Below are 20,338 nucleotides of genomic sequence, written 5' to 3'. Positions count from 1 at the left end.
GAAAGTTTTCTTTTTGATTTCCAGAGTGCTTTTGAGTAAGGAAAATGTTAAAACAGAGGAAAAAAATCGAGAAAGGAAAAAAGACCTTTCAAGTGCCTTTTGATTTCTGGGGCTGGAAATTAATTCTTTTGGTAAAGTACTTTAAGATTTAGGATACTGTTGGTTATATTACAGGTCTAATAGAAACAATATCCTCCATTAATTATAACTCAATGATGTTTTACTTTGCTGTGAAAATTTCAAAAGTTTATAATAATTCAAATTATTTTCTAAATCACTCTATTTTCACATTAGTGAAACTAGCATGTTGATCATACATTTTTGGGGTCTCTTACTCTTGTGGCAGTGTAGCTAATGATTTTAACCAGTCGCCCAGCCCCAGCCTTCAGTCTTAACAGTTCTTAACTCAACTTCCCCAGCCATTTTTTAGTTCTTACCTCCTCCAATTTTTTCTAACCCAATTAATCCTTTACTTCCATTAATCCTTTACTTACACAACCTAACTAAGCTCCTTGGACCACCATACACCAGCCTGCCTGTGCCTTTAGTAAGGAATTTGTTTGAGTTCAGAAAGTCCCCAGATGGACTGGCTAGCCTCAGGAAGCAGTGAGTTCATTATCCCTGGAAGTGTGAGTCAGGCACTAGTCTGGATGACCCCTTGACAAGGACATTGTGGACAAGAGACAAATATCAAGTGAGTGTGAGGACTGGTTACTTTCAAAGTCTGTTCTAGACCCTTGAAATATGGTATTTTCAATCTTGGACTTTCTGGATATTCGATAAATTAAGCAATTTTAGAAACTCTAGAACATTTCTTCTAGAGTTGTGCCATCCAATATGGTAGCCAGAAGACGTATGTCGCTATTGAGCATTTGAATGTAGATGGTCCAAATTGAGATGTGCTGTAACTGTGAAATACACACCAGGTTCCCAAGCATTAGTGTGGAAATGTTAAATATCTCATTAATAATTTTTGTATTGATTACATGTTGAAGTGATCATATTTTTAATACATTAGATCAAATAAAAATACTAAATTTAATCTTATCTGTTTCTTTTTCCCTTTTTTAGCATGGTTACTAGATAATTTTAATTTGCATATGTGACCCCCCTTATATTTCTAATAGACATTGCTGTTCTAGACCAACACCTGTGAGCCTTAAAGCACTGTCTTTGAGAGGGCTGACAAATAGGACTAGCTGGTAACTTCTAGTTGCCATTCTAACTTCCCAAGGCCCCAAGTTAGCTCTGGGAACTTTAAAAAGAATTCTGCCAACACCTAACACCTACTGTTTCATCTTTAACACTTAAATATTGGGTTTGAGCCCAGACTATGGAATTATGGTACAGATATGTCTGATTAAACCTGACTTGATAACAGCTTTCTACATTATGTAAATAGACTCGGGAATCCAATATGTTAGGAATGACATTGGAAAATCGTTTAGACCTGAAACAAAGCTCCACAGGTACTTCTCACTACTCCTCACTCTTTAGTGGACAGGAAGGTAGGGGGCAGACGAACAATGTTCTCATTCTGTGGATGTATCTCTAACAGAAGACTTGAACAAATGAAAGGTTGCTCCTTATTCTTGGATAGAAATACTCAACATGATAAAAAGGACAATTAAATTTATGCTTTTACATTAAATTCTGGTAAATTCTGATTGTCTTATTCCATTCCATTGTTCTATTGGTTTTTGCACTGAGTATATTATTTTAGTTACTGTAATTTTAGGATATGTTTTCATTTCTGGTAGCACTAATACTCCATATCCAACCAGTCCCTTTAATCTTCTTTTTTTCAAAAATTCCTGGCTACTTTCACTTAGCTTTTTTGCCATTTGGATTTCAAATGAATTTGTCTAGCTGGAAATATAATTCCTACTGGCATTAAAAAAAGTGGAGTAGGATCCTTATCTCATACTTTATACGAGGATCAATTCCTGGAGGATTAAAGAGTGAAGTGTAAAAACATGAAATTATAGACACACCAGAAGAAACTTCAGAGGATTTTTAAAAAATATAATCTCAGAGCTAGGAAGGTCTTTCCAGGTATGAAAAAGCAGAATCTATTACATATAATATAGTAACATTTAATAACATAAGTAAAAATGCTCTGCCTGGCAAAAGCTTTCATAGCAAAGTCGGAGACAATGGCATGTGCTAATAGTTGCACAACAGTGTGAATATACTTAATGCCATTGAGCTATACATTTAAAAAATGGTTAGCGGTGCCTGGGTGGCTCAGTGGGTGTAGCGTCCAGCTCTGTCTCAGCTCAGGTCATGATCTCACGGTCCATTTTGTGACATTGAGCCCTACGTTGGTTTCTGTGCTGCCAGTGCAGGGCCTGCTTGAGATTCTTAATCTCCCTTTCTCTCCACTTCTCTCCCGCTTGCACTCTCTCTGTCTCACAATAAATAAATAAATTTAAAAATAAATACAAAAGGGTTAAAGTGGCAAATTATATGTATATTTAAATATATACATATATGCATTTATACTTACATTCACAAACACACACACATACACACACACACACACAACTACTGGAAACATTTTACAGTCTGTCTATGCTCTGTTTAAAGGAATCTCATACACAGTGTTCTGTGAATCCTTTATGAGACACGGGTATGGTGGTTGTGCTTCAGGCTCTGAAATCAGACTGCTTGGGTTTGAGTCCCAATTACTTGAGTCATAAGACCTTTTGCAAGTGACTTCACCTTTAAGGTTCTATTTCTTTGGCTATATAACAAGGATGCATTTACCTCTTTCATAAGGTTATTAACCTATTCAGTGGCATAATGTATGTGCAGTACTTAGCACAGTAACTGTTACATATTTATAAACTGTTAAATATTTATAAATCATTATATACATAGACCTCAGGTATATTGTAGTATAGAGGTGGAATTTAAGGAAAGGTATTAAGCAGGCTATGTTTTAGCTTATGGGCAAGTAATAAATTGTATCATTTATATTGAATGTATCATAGATAAGCTACTATATAACGATTGCCACTTCAGATAGCTGTGAAATTAGGTGATTAACTAGTTGTTACTTAACCTTCTAATTGCTGTATAAGTCTAATTACATGAAATAGAAGTTGGGGTTTTGATTTTTTACTTTGCTTTTCTGTTTGGAGTGTCATTGTAACTACTGTAGTGTAAATGATGGAAAATAAATGCATATGTTAAAAAAATAAAGTTAAAAAAATAATTAAAAAATAAATCATTATATATATTTATAAACCATATAATTAACAGAGAGACCCAGTTTTTATTTTGGATTCTCAAGTAACCAACCACAATCTGCTATATTAACCTTGTAAATGTATTTCTCAGTTTTAAAAAAAATGTTGATTTTCCAGAAAGAAACCAAGAAAGAGTTTGTGTGTGGGCTGGGGAGAGGGGGAGAATGAGAGGGGAGAGAGAAAATCCCAAGCAGGCTCCACACTGTCAGCGTGAGCCCTATGCGGGGCTTGAACTCATGAACCATGAGATCATGACCTGAGCCGAAATCAAGAGTCCTGTTTTACAGACTAAGCCACCCAGGCACTGCTGTTTCTCAGTTTTGATTACTACTGTTACCACTTCATTTTTTCTTTTTATGTTTTTAAATTTATTTTGAGAGAGAGGGCCCACATGCACAAACTGGGTAGGGGCAGAGAGAGGGAGAGAGAGAGAGTTCCAAGCAGGCTCTGTGCTGCCAGTGCTGAACTGAACAGGGGCTCAGTCCTACAAACCGTGGGATCATAACCTGAGCCCAAATCAAATTAGATGCTCAAGTGACTGAGCTATCCAAGTGCCCTGCTGCTGTTACCACTCTTAAGAAGAACAATTAAAATTTTTTTTCTTAATGTTTATTTATTTTTGAGAGACACAGAGACAGAGTGTGAGCAGGGGAGGGGCAGAGAGAGAAGGAGAAACAGAACCTGAAGCAGGCTGCAGGCTCCGAGCTGTCAGCACAGAGCCCAATGCGGGGCTCGAACCCACGAACTGCAAGATCATGATCTGAGCCGAAGTTGGCCGCTTAACTGACTGAGCTACCCAAGTGCCCCAAGAAGAACAATATTTATTGAGTATTTAATAAAAAGAAATTAACATATTGCAAGAAAATAGTTAAAATGGTAAACTTTTTGTTATGTATATTTAACACAATTTTTTAAAAAGCTTAAAAAATAAGACATTTGTTCAGTTTAGGGCCATCTCTAATTACCTCAGAAAGGATCTGGTATAGATTTGTTTGTGGTACTAAATCAATAACATACACACACACATTCATACTCACACACTCACACAAATACAATGGCAAATTGGGAAAACATTCTCAACCAATATACTGAAGGGCTAATTTCCCTGATAAATATAGAGTTTCTACAAATCAACGAGAAAAAGCAAACCGACAGAAAAATAAGAAAGGATATAAACACAGTTTTCAGAAAGGGAACAAAAGCTCTTAAAATATGAAAACATGCTCAACCGTAGTTTATAACCGTTGGGATATAAATTATATACAGAGTACATATGTTTAGGCAAATATAGTCACAATTAGCATCACTCAGATACAAAGATAGCCATTTTCATTTCTTGATAGTTTAACCTTTGCTTCCCTCCTTTCCGTCCAAGGCTGGGTGATTTCCGCCCTCCTCCCACCCCCCACCCCCACAGCTTCATTGGTGACCAGAGAAGCAAAGAGTTTACATGTGTGAAAGCCATGACCACCTTTCAGATTCAGTGTAAAATTCCTTTAATCCAAACCTGCTAGTCTTTGGCTTAGTGCTGTCACCCTTTTTTTTTTTCCCATAGAAATTCCCCTGAATCAGCCTTTCTCCTCTCCGTCTCTCTCTCTCTCTCTCTCTCTCTCACTCTCACTCTCACTCTCACTCTCTTTCTCTTTAACACTATGGCCAAGTGGTTTTATTCCATGTTTTCAAGTTTGGTTCAACATTTGAAAATCAATGTCATCTACCACATTAACAGTTTAAAGAAAAATCGTAAATCCTATCAATTGATGCAGCAAAGGCACCTGAACACGTCCAACATCCTTCATGATAAAAACTCAGCAAAAAAAGGAATAGAACTTCCTAAATTGGATAATGAATGTCTACAAAAATTACCTACAGCTAACATGATACCTACTGATTACAGACTGGATGCTTTACTACTAGAGCTGACTCACAGCAAAAATACTATCTCTGAACACTCCTATTCAACATCCTACTGGAAGTTCTAGCTAAGTCAGCCTCTTAAAGTGAGTATAATCACCTTCCTTGACACATCTCATTCATTTCTGCTTTTAATTCTTATAAGCTGATAATCGGAACCTCTCCAAAATCATCCCTTTATCTGACTTTTCCTTCAAGTTCTGTATTCTCCTAAAAGCATCAAACTGAATTCATTATGTGATGAACACAAAATGTCAAATCGATAGAGAGAGACTTTATTATGGAATAAATGGTGTTGGGTTATAGGGTTATAGCCAACCACATGGGAAAAATGTTAAATCCCTCCTATGCCCCCTCCCCATGCATACACACACACCCCCACACACACCCACACACATATATTTTACATTATTTGCTGTGGGTTTACTTTTTGGTTTATCAATTCCTCTTCTACAAATTGACTTTTGGGGAAATAATCAGATGTATGATTAAAGATATCTTTACCAGAAGGATCCTTGTGAAATTATATATTTGATTATAAAAAGAAACAAAAAAGTGAACAGCTCCTTAGATCCAGGAGTATGGGACTGATTATTTGAATCAACTGTGGAATGACACAGATTGCAGTCATTAAAACACCCCAGGTAACTTTATCTACGTTAGTAGGAAAACTTGTTAATAATATCAAAGCAGGCTCAGAGCAATATTTATGGTATGGCCTCATTTTTTAAAGCAACATTTAACAAGAAACAACCATAAAGATACTGCAAATTTGAAAAATAATTATCCTTACAGTTCTTTAATGCAGAGTAAGTTTCTCTTGGTGTCTTACAGTCTCTTTCCTTAGACATTGGCAGAGAACAAGCACTTCTATAATGCCTGCCCCTTCATTTTCTGTCTAGTTTCAGATATCATTAAATCCATATATGAATTATGAATAGTGTGTGTGTTTGGGTATATGATTTTCTTCCCAGGGCACATAAACGAGGTATAAATATCATTTCCATTAACTCAGGAATATCTTAACAAACCATGGAAAATTGAGCCTACCCCATCTTTTTGGCACAAGGGACTCCGTGGGTAACATTATCCCAAACCTCACATTCCTAGATCTTTGGCATTTGGCACACTCGAGGATTCTGTCCAGAATTCAACAGATTAATTCCCTGTCTTAGTTTTATTATTTAGGACGTAGTGCTCAGGAGATGGTTTTACATTTCTAGTTTGCTAACGAGACCAGTCTTGAGCTGTCACGCTCCAAGGGACTGACTTGAGGCAAATCTTAGAATCTCAGAATACCAGGTATGGAAGATCACTGCATCCCGTGTTCATTTTACAGACAAAAATACTCTAATCCTTGATTTCCTGTAAAGTGGGGAAGTTAAACAAGTTGATTTATAGGTTTCTTCTGGCATACAATTCTGGGGTTTCTGTTTCCTAGTCAGGATCACGTAGTCCATCCCTGTGGATCAGGTTATTTTCCAGGGAAGCTAGAATCCTGATTTTGGCTGAAAACCTCGTATTTGCAGGAGTCAGAGGAAGAGGATAGTACAACAGTACAGGCTGAACAGTGAACGTTTATTATCTTACTAGAAAAAAAGCATGTGATAACTTAATGATTGCTTAGTGGTGCCAAACACTGCTTCTTTGTTGCATGCATACTCCCCAAGCTAAGGGCCAGTGTCTTCAGCTGTAGCAAATGGGAGTGTAGCCCCCTTCAGGCTGTTGGAGGAGATGGACAGGACATCACAACCATGATTATTACATGGAGTTTAGGCGAGTGTTCTGAAGGATAAATGTTATGAAGGGATGTCAAAGATTCTGTCTTATGCTCCAGCAGTTTGGGCCCCTACAAAGATATCTAGCTGAGGGAGAAAAGGGGCAGCTGAAATCCAAACTCTTTCCCCAAGCCAGCCTGTGGTCACCCAAAAGAAACAAGCCTTTAAAAACCTGTCTCTCCATGAGGGACCTTCTGTGATTGCCCAGAAGTCCCCTGTGTTGTAATGGCTGCCGTGTAGAATGCTGTAAGCTTTTGAAACAGGGTGCCTAACCTAGTGGTGGCCGCTGGGAAGTTTCTCTTAAGGAAATGACCTTCAGCGGAGATCTGGAGGCTGAGCAGGAGTTAGCCAGTCGAGGGAAGGAGGGGAAGAAGAGTGACCCAGGCTGAGCCAGTCTAAGGCTCTGAGTCAGGGAAGGACTTTGAGGAAGTAAAGGAAGGGGCTTGTGGCTGAGAATGAGTGCTACCAGGGAGCCGTGGGGAAGTCCAGATGTGGCGGGCTTCTGAAGCCACATTAGGAATTCTGGACTTGACTTTAAGAGCAATGGGAAGCCATTGGATACTTAAAGAGACTTGTGCAGCTTCAGTTAAAGTTGCTTATTTCCTCATTTTATCTAATTCTAGTCAAAGCTCTTAGTCTTGATCAGATTATTTTCATAGGAGGTGGGAAAGAATGTTTAGGCTTGCGCCTTTTTTTGTTTTAATATTTATTTATTTTGGGGAGAGGACAAGTTGGGGAGAGACCAAGGGAGACAGAGGATCTGAAGGAGGCTCTGTGCTGACAGGCTGACAACAGCAAGCCCCGTGTGGGCTGGAGCCCACGAATCCGGGATCATGACCCGTAGGCTTGCACCTTTATTTTCCTCTGTGATGCGGTTTAATATACACAATATAAAACACATTTTAAAACTGGCTTTGGGGCGCCTGTATGGCTCAGTCGGTTAAGCGTAAGACTTCGGTTCAGGTCATTAACTCACGATTTGTGCGTTGGAGTACTGCATCGGGCTCTGTGCTGACAGCTCAGAGCCTGGAGCCTGCTTCAGATTCTGTCTCCCTCTCTCTCTGCCCCTGCTCCATTCATGCTCTGTCTCTCTCTCTCTCCCTCTCAAAAATAAATATATTTTAATTAATATGTTTTATATTATAATAGGGTCCCTAACCTAGTGATGGTGGCTAGGAAGTCTCTCCTAAGGAAATGACCTTCGGTTAGGATTTGTTGATAGTATATATAATTTCATATATGATATATATAATTATAATATTCTATATAATTTTATAATATTAAAAGAAAAATCCTGGCTTCAGTAATGAAGGGGACATGAAGTCCTTGGATCATCAGGGGATTTACTGGCCACAACTGAGACTGCAGGTTTGTTGGAGGACTCCCCCCTCTGCCCCAAAAGCACTATGGCCTGCTGTTGGTCTTTAAATGCTGGAGCGGAAGAAGTGACTCTCACTTTGCCTCCACCCACTAGCCACTGGTTCAGCTTGCCTCCTCTTCTCGTGGAAGCTGGGTGCCTACTTGTTTTAGGTGCCATCCCATGGTTTGCCCTTAGCCGGTACAGTTGGTGTGAATCTTCTAAGCAGGTGAACAGCTTAGGGGTCAATACCAAATCGCTTTCTTCAAATAGCTCAACATTTTTTGTCTTCCATTTTCACTGGGCGACCGGATTGAATGTTTACAAATGTTTTGGCCGAAGGATTCACTATTTATTTGGTTTTGGAAAGAGACTTCAGAAGAGGGATGATAAAAATGGACAACCCTTGGAGTTTGGCTGTTTTTTTTTTTTTTTTTTTTAACTGAAGATTAGGAAAAGAGAGACCTCTGCTGGCTAAGCCTGTAGAACCACCTGCATTTGGTCTGCGACCCAGCAAGAAGCTGTCCCTTAAGCTTGTGCGAGGGGTTCGCAAATTCACTCCTCCCTGTTCATTTCCTCAGCTGTCAACTCTGGTGTTTTTGGAGCAAATCAAAGCGACCTGTAATTCCCAGCTCAGCTCATGGTTGTTTCGGTTTTAGTCTCTAGGAAGAGGGTCAGTCTTTCATACTGCTCGAAACCAAAAGCTCTAAATAGCAGCACTGGCAATACCCGGGTCTGAAATAACTCCTACACCTCTTTGTTTCCTTTCGCTTTTCTGCTCTTCACCTCCCTGCCTCCCCTCTGCCAGGAAAACAAATCTTCACTCAAAAGGGAGCAGCAGTGATGGAGAGAGGGGAGGAAGTCACTGCTTAGTAACTGCTTATCTGTAGCATATCCTTGACTGAAGATTGTGGCTGGGGGCCCAGGGGTGGGGTTATATACCTGAGCAGAGCTGGGAAGCCCATGGATGGTGGAGTGGAGTTCCATCTGCAGAAGGTAGAGGGTGGTTATGCGGAAGAAGGAAGTGGGGGGATCGCCTTCTTGAGCCCCTTGTTTGTCAGCAGTGACAGCAACATGAGCACCTACTATGTGTCAGGCCCTGGCAAGCATGTTACATACCTTAATTCTCTTTCTTGCTTTGCCTCTCTCTTTACAATTTTAAAGCCCTCTTTCTCTAGAAAAAAAAATTAAAAATAGGTAAAGAATTTAGAACAAAGCCTGCATAAAAATAATAGCCATGTGTGTGTTTGCCATTTTGTTAGTAGTTTTTTGACTCTGGAATATTCTGGAATATGTGCCCCCTCCCCCATTGCATAGAAGAGTCTTTCCCTGTGCTCACTGGGTAAGTCTTAAGCTTACTCCCAGGATGACACCTTGGGCCTGCGGTGCCAAGAGCAGAGGGGCCTCTTTGGTCTGGTGCCTTGTTTCTGCATAATGGTTCCATGTCCTGTCTTCCCATGTGTAACCTGCTCTTGTTCCTTAAACACTCATCCTCATAGATTTCAACAGCTTTTCCCTAATGGCTAAAGCAGGAACTCTTAGTATCAAGTAACGGTCACGTTAATGCTGTCGAGAGACCTTAAATCATCTGGGTCAAGCCTCTTTTTTAGGAAAATTATGGCCCAGAGATGTCGTCAGCTGCCCAAAGTTACCCAACTAGTGGGTGGCTGAGGCAGGACTGGAACCCAGAGCTGGGCTCTTGACACGGCACCTCCTTTATGACACCTAGGCCGTCCTTGCTGTCCATCCTGCCAGAGATGGTTTTTAACTTGACTTTCTGATCCTCCTTATTGATTGTCTGTCAACCACCCCCTTTCTGTTTCTTTTCTTTTCTAAATTTTTAATGTGTATTATTTATTATTGAGAAAGAGAGTGCGCGCGCACAGGGGAGGCTTAGAGAGAGATGGAGACACAGAATCTGAAGCAGGCTCCAGGCTCCAGGCTCTGAGCTGTCAGCACAGAGCCTGACGTGGCACTCAAACTCACAAACCATGAGATCATGACCTGAGCCAAAGTCAGATGCTTAACTGATTGAGCCACCCGGGGGGCCCCAACCACCCCCTTTTTGAAGGGTTCACTTCTTCACACATTATAGGGGCAACCTGGGGCCAATTAGAGCAGCCACCAGGCTGCTGCTCCAAGCAGCCCCCGGGGGCAGTTTCCCTCCCTTTCCTAAACTAACCTCTTCTGTTTGCACCTTGTTAGTGCAGTAACAAATCACTTGACTCACACATTTACCAAGTGACATTCATGGACCTTTTACCCTCCTCTGAAATGCCTATTGATTTTGGCATTCCTCTGCTGCTAGGCAGTCTTGACTTGTATTTCATGCGTGCTTTAAGTTTGTGTCAGAAACTGCCTTTTACTTATTTTAACACTCTCTGATTCCTCAGCATAATACAGAGCCTTTGACTGGAAACAGTCACTTAACCCAACAGAATGAATCTCTAACTCTGGGAATTTCAGGTACTGTGGAAAGCCAATTATATAGCTGTTTTAAAGCAGGGTGTCCTTTTAAGAGTTTCAGACATAGTTCCTACTGTGGTGCCCTGCGTCTACTGTTAACATTTGCCAAAGGTTTGGAAATGATAAATCGTCCGACTTGAGTACTACCGCAGAATTTATTCATTCATGGGGCTGGCAGTTATTTAAAGAGTGCTCATGGTGTGTGCTGGACTGTGTTAGGCCCCTGAAGGCATTTGAAGAAAAGGTTGACATCTGCCTGTCCGTCCTTTTCTGGCTGCCTGGAGGGTGGATAAGAGGGATGCAACTTGAGGAGGCATCCTTTGTTTCTGGGGATAGAAGGTGCATTGTGGAGGACAAAGATACTGGAACTATAGGAGATGCCACACCAGCTCTGTGCCGCTTATCTCCAGAATTTCTCTAAGGAAAAGAAAAATACACTTTTATCTTGTTTAAGCCACTATTATTTCTGGTCTCTGTTACTAGCTGCCAAATGCAAATCTTAACTGATATAGAAGTCCTTGAGGATTTTTGAGCAAGGGACTGATTCTGATTGGTTGGCTATGCAAAGAGCTAGATTCCAGGAGGGAGAGGGGGTGTTCCGGGCCATACAGAGAGATAAAGTTGGCTTGGCAGGTGGGGACGGAGAGTGGGGGAGGCTCTGAAGGAAGAGAATATAGATCTTGCACAGGGTCATTGATTTTGTCCACCCCCTCCCCTGCCCAGGACACCTCTGCTAAACTCCTATAGTGGTTATTTAAATACGTAGTTACTGAGTGATTTGCATTGTGCCGTTGTCAGGTGGCCCAAAAGCTAGGAGATTGAGAAGATGGGTATTCTTTGTGTCATAAAAAGGAGCAGGCAAAACCTGGCATAGGAAAAGAGTATCAATGTTACAGTAAAGTGAAGTTACTATGTTTGCTGAACTCCTGCAGACTTTTTCAAGGAAAGGAACTTTTGTTACATGGGACTGTCTAATCAAGATACATTTGAAATGTATCCTTTCCTGGGGAGCAACTGTAAGTAATATTTTAAAAAATGTATCTTGGAGTAACTTGCAGGGTAAAGATACATTTCATATGCTAAAAATCTCTAAAAGGGGAACGTCTACTTTATTAACTTACTGTAAGCTTCACATCACATCTTCCTAGTGAACTTTTCATCTTCAGGTTTGGCAGATAATTTTACATCTTTTAGAAGACATTTCATACTTGTTTAAAGGGCTTATAAAAATATAATTGTATAGCTATAATATAGCATAGTGTTCCTGTGAACTAGATGTGCTAACTTAATATCTAGGTCTCTGTTTCCTTGAAAATGGGTTAGGCAGTTTCAAAGATCCTTCCAAGGCCGGCTCAAACAGGTAGTTGGAAGCTTACTACAAATTTTAAGGTCCCTTCAGTCACTGGCCTTCAGTCTTTCTCTCCCTGCACGTAGAAAGGCAGATGTGCTCAATGTTACCTGAACATTTTTGTTCATTAATTATGTCTCCCCACTCTTTCCTTCATTTGGAAAAAAATGCATTAGAGTGTAAGTAACTGAATAGTAGGTTGGACCTGAACTATCTGTTGCAGACTTCCAGGCCACCTCAATTTTAATAGCATCTGTGATTGTCCCTTGTTCAAGTAGGAAAAAATAGGAAAAGAAATGATCACAAATATTGTTTTGATTTACACCTCCTTGAAATGCCTAGGCTGGATTTTACACATAGGAAAAAAGTCCCCAATAGTCTGATAAGCAGATGTTTTCTCCCTGCAGATAAATAGATAATAACATGAACCAACATTTATGAGACTCTCAGTGTGTGCAAAGTCACTTATCTACATTATTTCTTTTACTCCTGATGAAAATTCTGAGAAATAGCTGTATCAATGAGGAAACTGAGTCTTGGGACTAACTATCACTCACTATCACATTAAGCAGCTGAAATGAGGGCTCAAATTTAGGTCTTACTGACTCTTCTGACTCTTGCCTGGGTTTACAGGCTGTCCTGTTATTCTTGTAAATAATCTCAATGAGAACAAGGCCAAGTGGCTCAGTGTGACACTCGATCCCAAACCTTTCTCTTTTACTTTCTGCCAGATTGGAAGACTGTATAGTGATTAAATATTTCTGGCCAGCAATATCTTGCCATTTATGGAAAAATGATACCCCCTAATCTTTAATGATTGTTTCATTAAGAACAAAACAAAGCTCCTGCTAAACTTTGGAATGACTAGAGGAAGAGGAATGACTAGTCTCTCTCTCTTCTCGGCAAGGAAAGAACAGTATCACTTTCCAAAGTCGCTTTAGGAAGAAGACAGAGGATGCTACTTAGTTATGATCAGTAGACTTTGTTTTTTTTTTTTTTTTTGGTGGCAGGCCACAACTACCACTGGACATTTTAAGTTTAGGAAACCTCTTCTTAAGGGATAAGGCCATTTTATGGTAAAAGAGGCTCGGAAGCCCTAAGGAAGAAGGTTCTTATTAAAATATGAGCTTGCCTCTGAAGCTCCTTTTGCTTTTTAGCTCCATACAGATTCTGGTGTTTCTCCAAAACCACCTTGCCAGTTAGGTAAGAAGACCTGACCCAAAGCCTTATATTTGCTAAACTTGTATGTGTTAGGTTCTTATCTCCTATCTCATTTGCCTGGGGGTATCCAGCTTGTTTTGGGGGAAGGGTAGCAAGATAAGAGCCAAATGAAGTTAGCTAATTTGTTAATTTAGTGAGGGGACTCCTTAAAAAGGTCATTTCGTGAGGTGCCTGGGTGGCTCAGTCAGTTGAACATCCGACTTCTGCTCAGGTCATGATCTCACGGTTAGTAGGTTTGAGCCCCACATCGGGCTCTGTGCTGACATTTTGGAACCTGGAGCCTGCTTCAGATTCTGTGTCTCCCTCTCTCTCTGCCCCTTCCCTGCTCACACTCTGTCTCTCTCAAAAATAAAATAGAATAAAAAAAAATTAACAAATTTTTAAAGGTTATTTCATTTGTGTGGATAAGGAGTCCCTAGGGTGTTTTTCTTGTCTATTGGGTTTTGAATGTAATTTTGTAAAGAACAATTGAGGCTTAGGTTTTCTTTTGAGCCTGTCAGCAAGGTCCTGGGAAAGCAATAGGAATATACCCGCAGCTGGGGTGGGAGTGGGTTGGGTGGGCGGAGGCAGATCTGATTAGCTGAAATCTATGGTCTTCCTCAGTGTGCCACTTATGGGGTCATCATCTTTGTGTCGGGTGTCTAGGCTAAGCTTACAAGCGAAACGAATAATCTCCCCACAAGTTGGTCAACATGAACGACTGAAATGGTGTATCTGAAAGTGCTTTATAAAAGCATTTTTATAATGTGTGGAAATGGTGTCTAAAGGAAGTGCTACAAAATGTCAGCTATTACTAATGAGTGTAATTCAATATTTACGCTTAACTGGACAAGGCTGATGTATACACACATAGGGCAACTTTTCAAAATATTTCCTCTCCTTACCTGTTCACGAATATTCCTCAGCATCCATTCCTGTTACTCCCTGCTTTTTTTCCTTTGCATAGTATATTCATATAAACACATTTGTCCATTCCATTTTAGCAGCCGGAGCATGTGTTTGGTTTCCTTAGTTGCTCTGTTGTGTGTAAAGTGAACATTGACTACACATTATTCTTTACTTTGGGAAGGCTGGGAACAATTCAAAGCCAAGGGCATGTTGTAACACTACTTTATAACCGATGTCACATGGCCCATTCTTGGAATAGTCAGTATATTTTTTTTAGGGCTGTTGTCTTAGACCTGTTCCTAGGGCCAGAGCCTCATTACTAAGTGCAATACTTCTTAACTAATCAAATGAGAACCAGGCCATGTTGGTATGATGTCACTGCATTAGTGCTTGGCATAATTTCTTTTCTGGTCATCTGGCTAAATCATTAAGATAGCTAAAATAACTGTGTGAACAGTGGCTCTCACACCTGGTATGAGGAAGAATTACCTAATGTAGCTTTGAGGATGCTCATTTGCACAAAGTTCAGAAAAATATCGATCTGGAAAGAAGTCCTGTATCAGTTTTCTCTTTCTTTTTTCTGCATCTGTTTTCTTTTACCTTCCTTCTTCCAATAAAAATGTATTAAGCACCTACTGTATGCTAAACATTAGGTATAAAAAAAGTCATCCCTGCTCTCAAGCCCATAAAGAGCTCAGAGGTGTGTGTGTGGGTGTGTGTGTGTGATCACAGTACAATAAGTTATGAACAGTGAGATAGGATAGAATAACCTTCTGTGAGTGTATATGTGGGAGAAGGCAGCTCCAGGAAGTCTTTGTGGAGGAGATATTATATGTTAACTATTGAAGGATAAATAGGAACTTGCTGGGCCCGAACCCAACAAATAAGAGTAGAAGAAGGGGCATCCATGTAGCTGAACAAAATCTACATAGGCATCAAGGCATACACTCTATGATGTATAGTCTGGTACTGCTCAGTTTGGGGTATTACGATGTCATGGTCTGGTGTAACCAGTGCATGGATGCATGGTTTACAGCGGTAGACATTTTGTGGACCTGTTCTGGAGCTTTCTCCGTGGCAGTGGTAATCATCCGCTACAATCTGGTTTTTGTGGGCCAACACTATTTTCCCTTTACTTCATGGTGTGGGATTCTGAAGGATCAGTAGAGCACTTCTAAGTCAATTCTGTGTGGAGATAGACTAGAGTGAACCTCTGAACCCTGAATCACCTACTAGTTGCCTCCCACCATGAAATGGGAAATGCACAGAGTAGACTCCAGGATAAAATTACCTTATCTCATTTGAATGACCTGTTCTGGTAAATAATGCTAGATTTCAAGAGTTACACCACCTCCTTTTACCTAGACTAAGGTTGAGCTTAAGTGGCTTCCTCCGTCTCTTTTCTTCCATGCTTCCATCTATTTCCTACCAACTGCCTACAAGAGAGCCTTCTCCCGAAGTGCAAGCCGTCCCTGGACCAGCTTACCATGGGTGTGGAAGGACGAACAGAAGGGAGGTCTGAGGAGTGACAGGTTTAAGATAGGAAAAGCCATGATGGATTGAGTGTTGCAAAAAGAACAGCCAGAGGAGTCTCATGGCTCCCAGGTATGGTCTTACTTCCGTATGGCTGTTGCATTCAATCATTGGCTGGAGGCAGTCTTGGGAAGCATGGCCTCTGCACAAAATCAAGTGTGGGTTTCAGGTGACTGGCTTGAGGACTCCCCAGTGGCCTTGCTGCACTTTATTTAGAACCGCACTGCGATCCAAGACACTTTCACTCAGCCTTCCTTCCTTCCCTCTCCTTCACTCAAGGTCAGATGTCCATCATGGCTGGAGAGCTTCCCCAACCTCTTTTGGCTCCTCTTCACTTCTTCTACAGATGTTTCCCCTAGTAAATGTCTTGCATGTCTAACTACGTTTTGGTGATTCCTTTCTGGAGGACCTAGAATAATACTGCACGAAAGGAGCAAGGGAATGCTGTTTTTAGTTCTATGCTCTTTACTACTGAGATTTGCCAGGAGGAATATGTATTGCTTTGATCAAAAGAAAATTTTAAGAAGAAAAGAGAGAACACAAAGTGAGTCAATAAGTCAAGAGAAAGCTGTTGAAAAGGATTCAAGTTTGATAAAATAGGGATAAGAGGGATTGAGATAAAGGAAGATGCAATGATTTAAAAATATTTGAACAAGCATGACATGGAGGAAGGTATAATAAAAATTCAATGTCATGTGGGGTCACCCCCCCACCAAGGTCTGATTAGTGGGAATTGCTAGCCTTCACTTCTTCCTGTTTGAGTCTCAGCTTCTCCTGAGCTTCTTAGCTCACTCTTGTATAATAAAAATCCTCTTTCACAGTGTCAATTCAGTAACTAAAATTGTCCAGTTTGATGTCTAATCAAAACTCAATATTGATTCAAGTGAAAAGCTTTTCTTCTTCTTACCTATTGGCCAGGACAAGAAAGATCCTATGGCCTCTTGAATTCTAGACAAAACTGGTACTCTGTCTCTTCTGTTTCATTCTGTTTGCCAAAGCAAGTTACATGGCCAATTTCAAAGGTAAAATTCAAGGAAATATACTTATTCCTGAGTCAGAAAAATGCAAATTACATGGTAAAGTGTGTGGATGGAGAGAAAAACAAAATTTAGGGCCAAGAATTCAATCTACCATAGTACCAAAGGAAGAAAATCTCTAAATAGCTATGCTTTGTGCCTGAGTCCATCCTTTGACCATTCCCTATGGCCAGGGTGGGGACACGGTAGTATGATTGGCAGCTACAATAGGACCATGTACTTGCTGTGAGTAAGAACTGTTTCTCCAAAAGAAGAAGATGCTGATCCAGGAAGAAAGGAGGAGGCTAGAAACAGAACAAGCAACAAGGCTTCTTAGTCCTTCTAATTGCTCTTTCACATAGGTACTACTAAGATCCTTTTTTGCTTTTAATGTTTATTTTTGAGAAAGAGAGAGTGAGAGAGCAGGTGAGGGGCAGAGAGAGAGGGAGACAAAGGATCCCAAGCATGCTCTGTGCTGACAGCTGATAGTGCAATGTGGGGCTCGAATTCACCAACTGTGAGATCATGACTTGAGCTGAAATCAAGAGTCAGTTGCTTAACCCACTGAGCCACCCTAATATCCTTATTATAGCTGAGAAAATTGAAGTTCAGAAGGTTTTGTAACTTGCTCAAGGTGACACATCTTGAATATGGAAATTATGGATTAAAAAAATAGATTTAGGGGCTTCTGGGTGGCTTAGTCGGATAAACAACTGACTCTTGATTTTGTTTCAGGTCATGATCCCATGGTCAGGAAATTGAGCCCTGTGTCTGGCTCAGCACAGAGCCTGCTTGGGATTCTTTCTCCTCTCTCTGTTCTAGCCTGCTTGTGCTCTTCCTCCCCTCTCACCAAAATAAATAGATAAACTTAAAAAAATAGATTTACCTAAGGGCAGCTCACTGGCTCAATCAGTAGAGCATGTGACTCTTGATTTTGGGGTCATGAGTTCGGGTTGGGTGTAGAGATTACTAAAAATAGATTTATCTAATCATCAAAGCTACAGTAATCTCGTGTGGTGTTAATTGAAAGGATAGACACAAAGATCAATGAAGCAGAATGCAGAATATAGAAATAGACACACCCATGTATTGTCAACCAATTTTTCATTTTATTTCTAAGTAATCTCTACACCAATGTGGGGCTTGAACCCATAACCCCAAGATGAAGAGTTGCATGCTCTCCCAACTGAGCCAGCCAGGCGCCCCAACCAATTTTTAATACAAGTGCTAAACCAAGTCAATGTAGAAAGATAGTCTTTTCGGTAAATAATGTTGAAACAAATAACAACCATATGCAAAAAAATTAAAAAAGCCAAAAAAAAAGAATCTCAACTTACACCTCTCACCTTATTCAAAAATGGATATGCGGGGTGCCTGGGTGGCTCAGTTGGTTAAGCCTCCGACTTTGGCTCAGGTCAGATCTCACAGTCGTGGGTTTGAGCCCTGCATCAGGCTCTGTGCTGACAGCTAGCTCAGAGCCTGGAGGCTGCTTCCAGTTCTGTGTCTCCTTCTTTCTCTGACGCTCCCCCTCTATGCTCTGTCTCTCTCTGTATCAAAAATAAATAAAACATTAAAAGAAAAAACTTTCTTAAAAAAAGAAAAAAAAATGGATATGCAAAGACCTCACAATGGATCACAGACCTAAATGTAAAATATAAAACTATAAAGCTTCTAGAAGAAAATGTTTGTGAACTTGGATGAGGGAAAGGTTTCTTAGATATGATGCTAAAAGCATGATCCATCAAAAAAAATTATAAATTGGACTTCGTCAAAATGAACTATGTCTGCTGTATGAAAGTGACTGTAAAAGAGAATGAAAACACAAACCATAGACTAGGAGAAATAGTTTCGAATAACATATCTCACAAAGGACTTGTATGCAGAATATATAAGAACTTTAAAAACTTATCAATAAGAAATTAACCCAATTAAAATGGGCAAAAGATTCTTTTAGTTTTGTTTTATTCTTTTATTCTATATATATTTTATTCTATATCCTTTAAATAATACTTTATTATTATAATCCGAATTTTCTCCATGACATAAGCATCTAAGGGGATCATTTAAAAATTTCAAATAATTGAACAATATTAGAGTCCGCTTTTGTTATTTATCACATTACAAGGTAATATATATATATATATTTTATATATATATTTTTTTCTACCTTTAATTTTTTTTCCTTTAATTTTTTTTAAGTAGGCTTCATACCCAGCATAGAGCCCATCGTGAGGGCTTGAACTCATGACCTTGAAATCAAGAACTAAAATGAGATCAAGAGTTAAATGCTTAACTGACTGAGTCATCCGGACACCCTGATTTTTTGCCTTTCTGATAATTATCATATTTTTCTTATCTAAGTGATCCAAACAAATAATTGACATGGACTTAGTGGAAAAAAAGTTCTTCTTCTGTTTCACCATTAAATTTTTACTATTACGGGGCACCTGGGTGGCTCAGTCAGTTGAACATCCACCTCTGGCTCAGGGCATGATCTCACAGCTCATGAGTTCGAGTCCCGCGTCAGGCTCTGTGCTGACAGGTCAGAGCCTGGAGCCTGTTTTAGATTCTGTGTCTCCCTCTCTCTCCGCCCCTCCCCCCACTCACAGTCTCTTTCTCTCTCTCTCAAAAGTAAAGAAACATTTTTTTACTATTAGAAAGCTATTTTTATGTCTTTTATTATTTGATAGAGTTTTTAAGAACCCTTTTTTACCTTTAAAATTTTTTTTATTTTACTGCCAGTATAGTTAACATACAATGTTATATTAGTTTCAGGTGTGCAATATAGTGATTGAATAATTCTATATATTATTCAGTGCTCATCATGATAAGTGTACTCTTAATCCTCTTTATCTATTTCACCCATCTCCCCCATCCCCTCTGGAAACTATCAGTTTATTCTCTATAGTTAAGAGTCTTCCATTTGGTTTGACTTTTTTCCTTGTTCATTTGTTTTGCTTCTTAAATTCCACATATAAGTATTTGTCTTTCTCTGACTGATGTATTTTATTTAGCATCATACTCTAGATTCATCCATATTGTTGCAAATGGCAAAATCTCATTTTATTTTACAGCTGAGTAATATCCCATTGTATATATATATATACAAGCTCTTTTTTTTAAATAGTTTATTGTCAAATTGGTTTCCATACAACACCCAGTGCTCTTCCCCACAAGTGCCCTCCTCCATCACCACCACCTCTTTTCCCCCCTCCCCCTTCCCCTTCAACCCTCAGTTCGTTTTCAGTATTCAATAGTCTCTCAAGTTTTGCATCCCTCTCTCTCCCCAACTCTCTTTCCCTCTTCCCCTTTCCCTGGTCCTCCATTAGGTTTCTCCTGTTCTCCTGTTAGACCTATGAGTGCAAACATATGGTTTCTGCCCTTCTCTGCTTGACTTATTTTGCTTAGCATGACACCTTCAAGGTCCATCCACTTTCTACAAATGGCCATATTTCATTCTTTCTCATTGCCATGTAGTACTCCATTGTGTATATATACCACATCTTCTTGATCCACTCATCAGGTGATGGACATTTAGGCTCTTTCCATGTTTTGGCTATTGT

General features: G+C 39.8%; 2 long non-coding RNA genes across 2 annotated transcripts in view; one reads left to right on the top strand and one right to left on the bottom strand.

Moving 5' to 3' along the window:
• LOC115305007 overlaps positions 1 to 20,338 on the top strand; it is a 39,656-nt gene that overhangs the window by 349 nt on the left and 18,969 nt on the right. The gene's annotated exons all lie outside the window — the stretch shown is intronic.
• On the bottom strand, positions 6,775 to 9,452 carry LOC115305005. Its single transcript, XR_003914719.1, has 3 exons — positions 9,423 to 9,452; positions 9,246 to 9,290; positions 6,775 to 6,953 (listed from the first exon to the last, which is right to left on the bottom strand). It is a non-coding gene; the product is annotated as an uncharacterized LOC115305005 (long non-coding RNA).

Source organism: Suricata suricatta, chromosome 10, assembly GCF_006229205.1.
Source record: "Suricata suricatta isolate VVHF042 chromosome 10, meerkat_22Aug2017_6uvM2_HiC, whole genome shotgun sequence".
NCBI lineage: Eukaryota > Metazoa > Chordata > Mammalia > Carnivora > Herpestidae > Suricata > Suricata suricatta.
The sequence above is the reverse complement of the archived record's forward strand: the minus strand, read 5'-3'. Positions and strand labels throughout refer to the sequence as shown.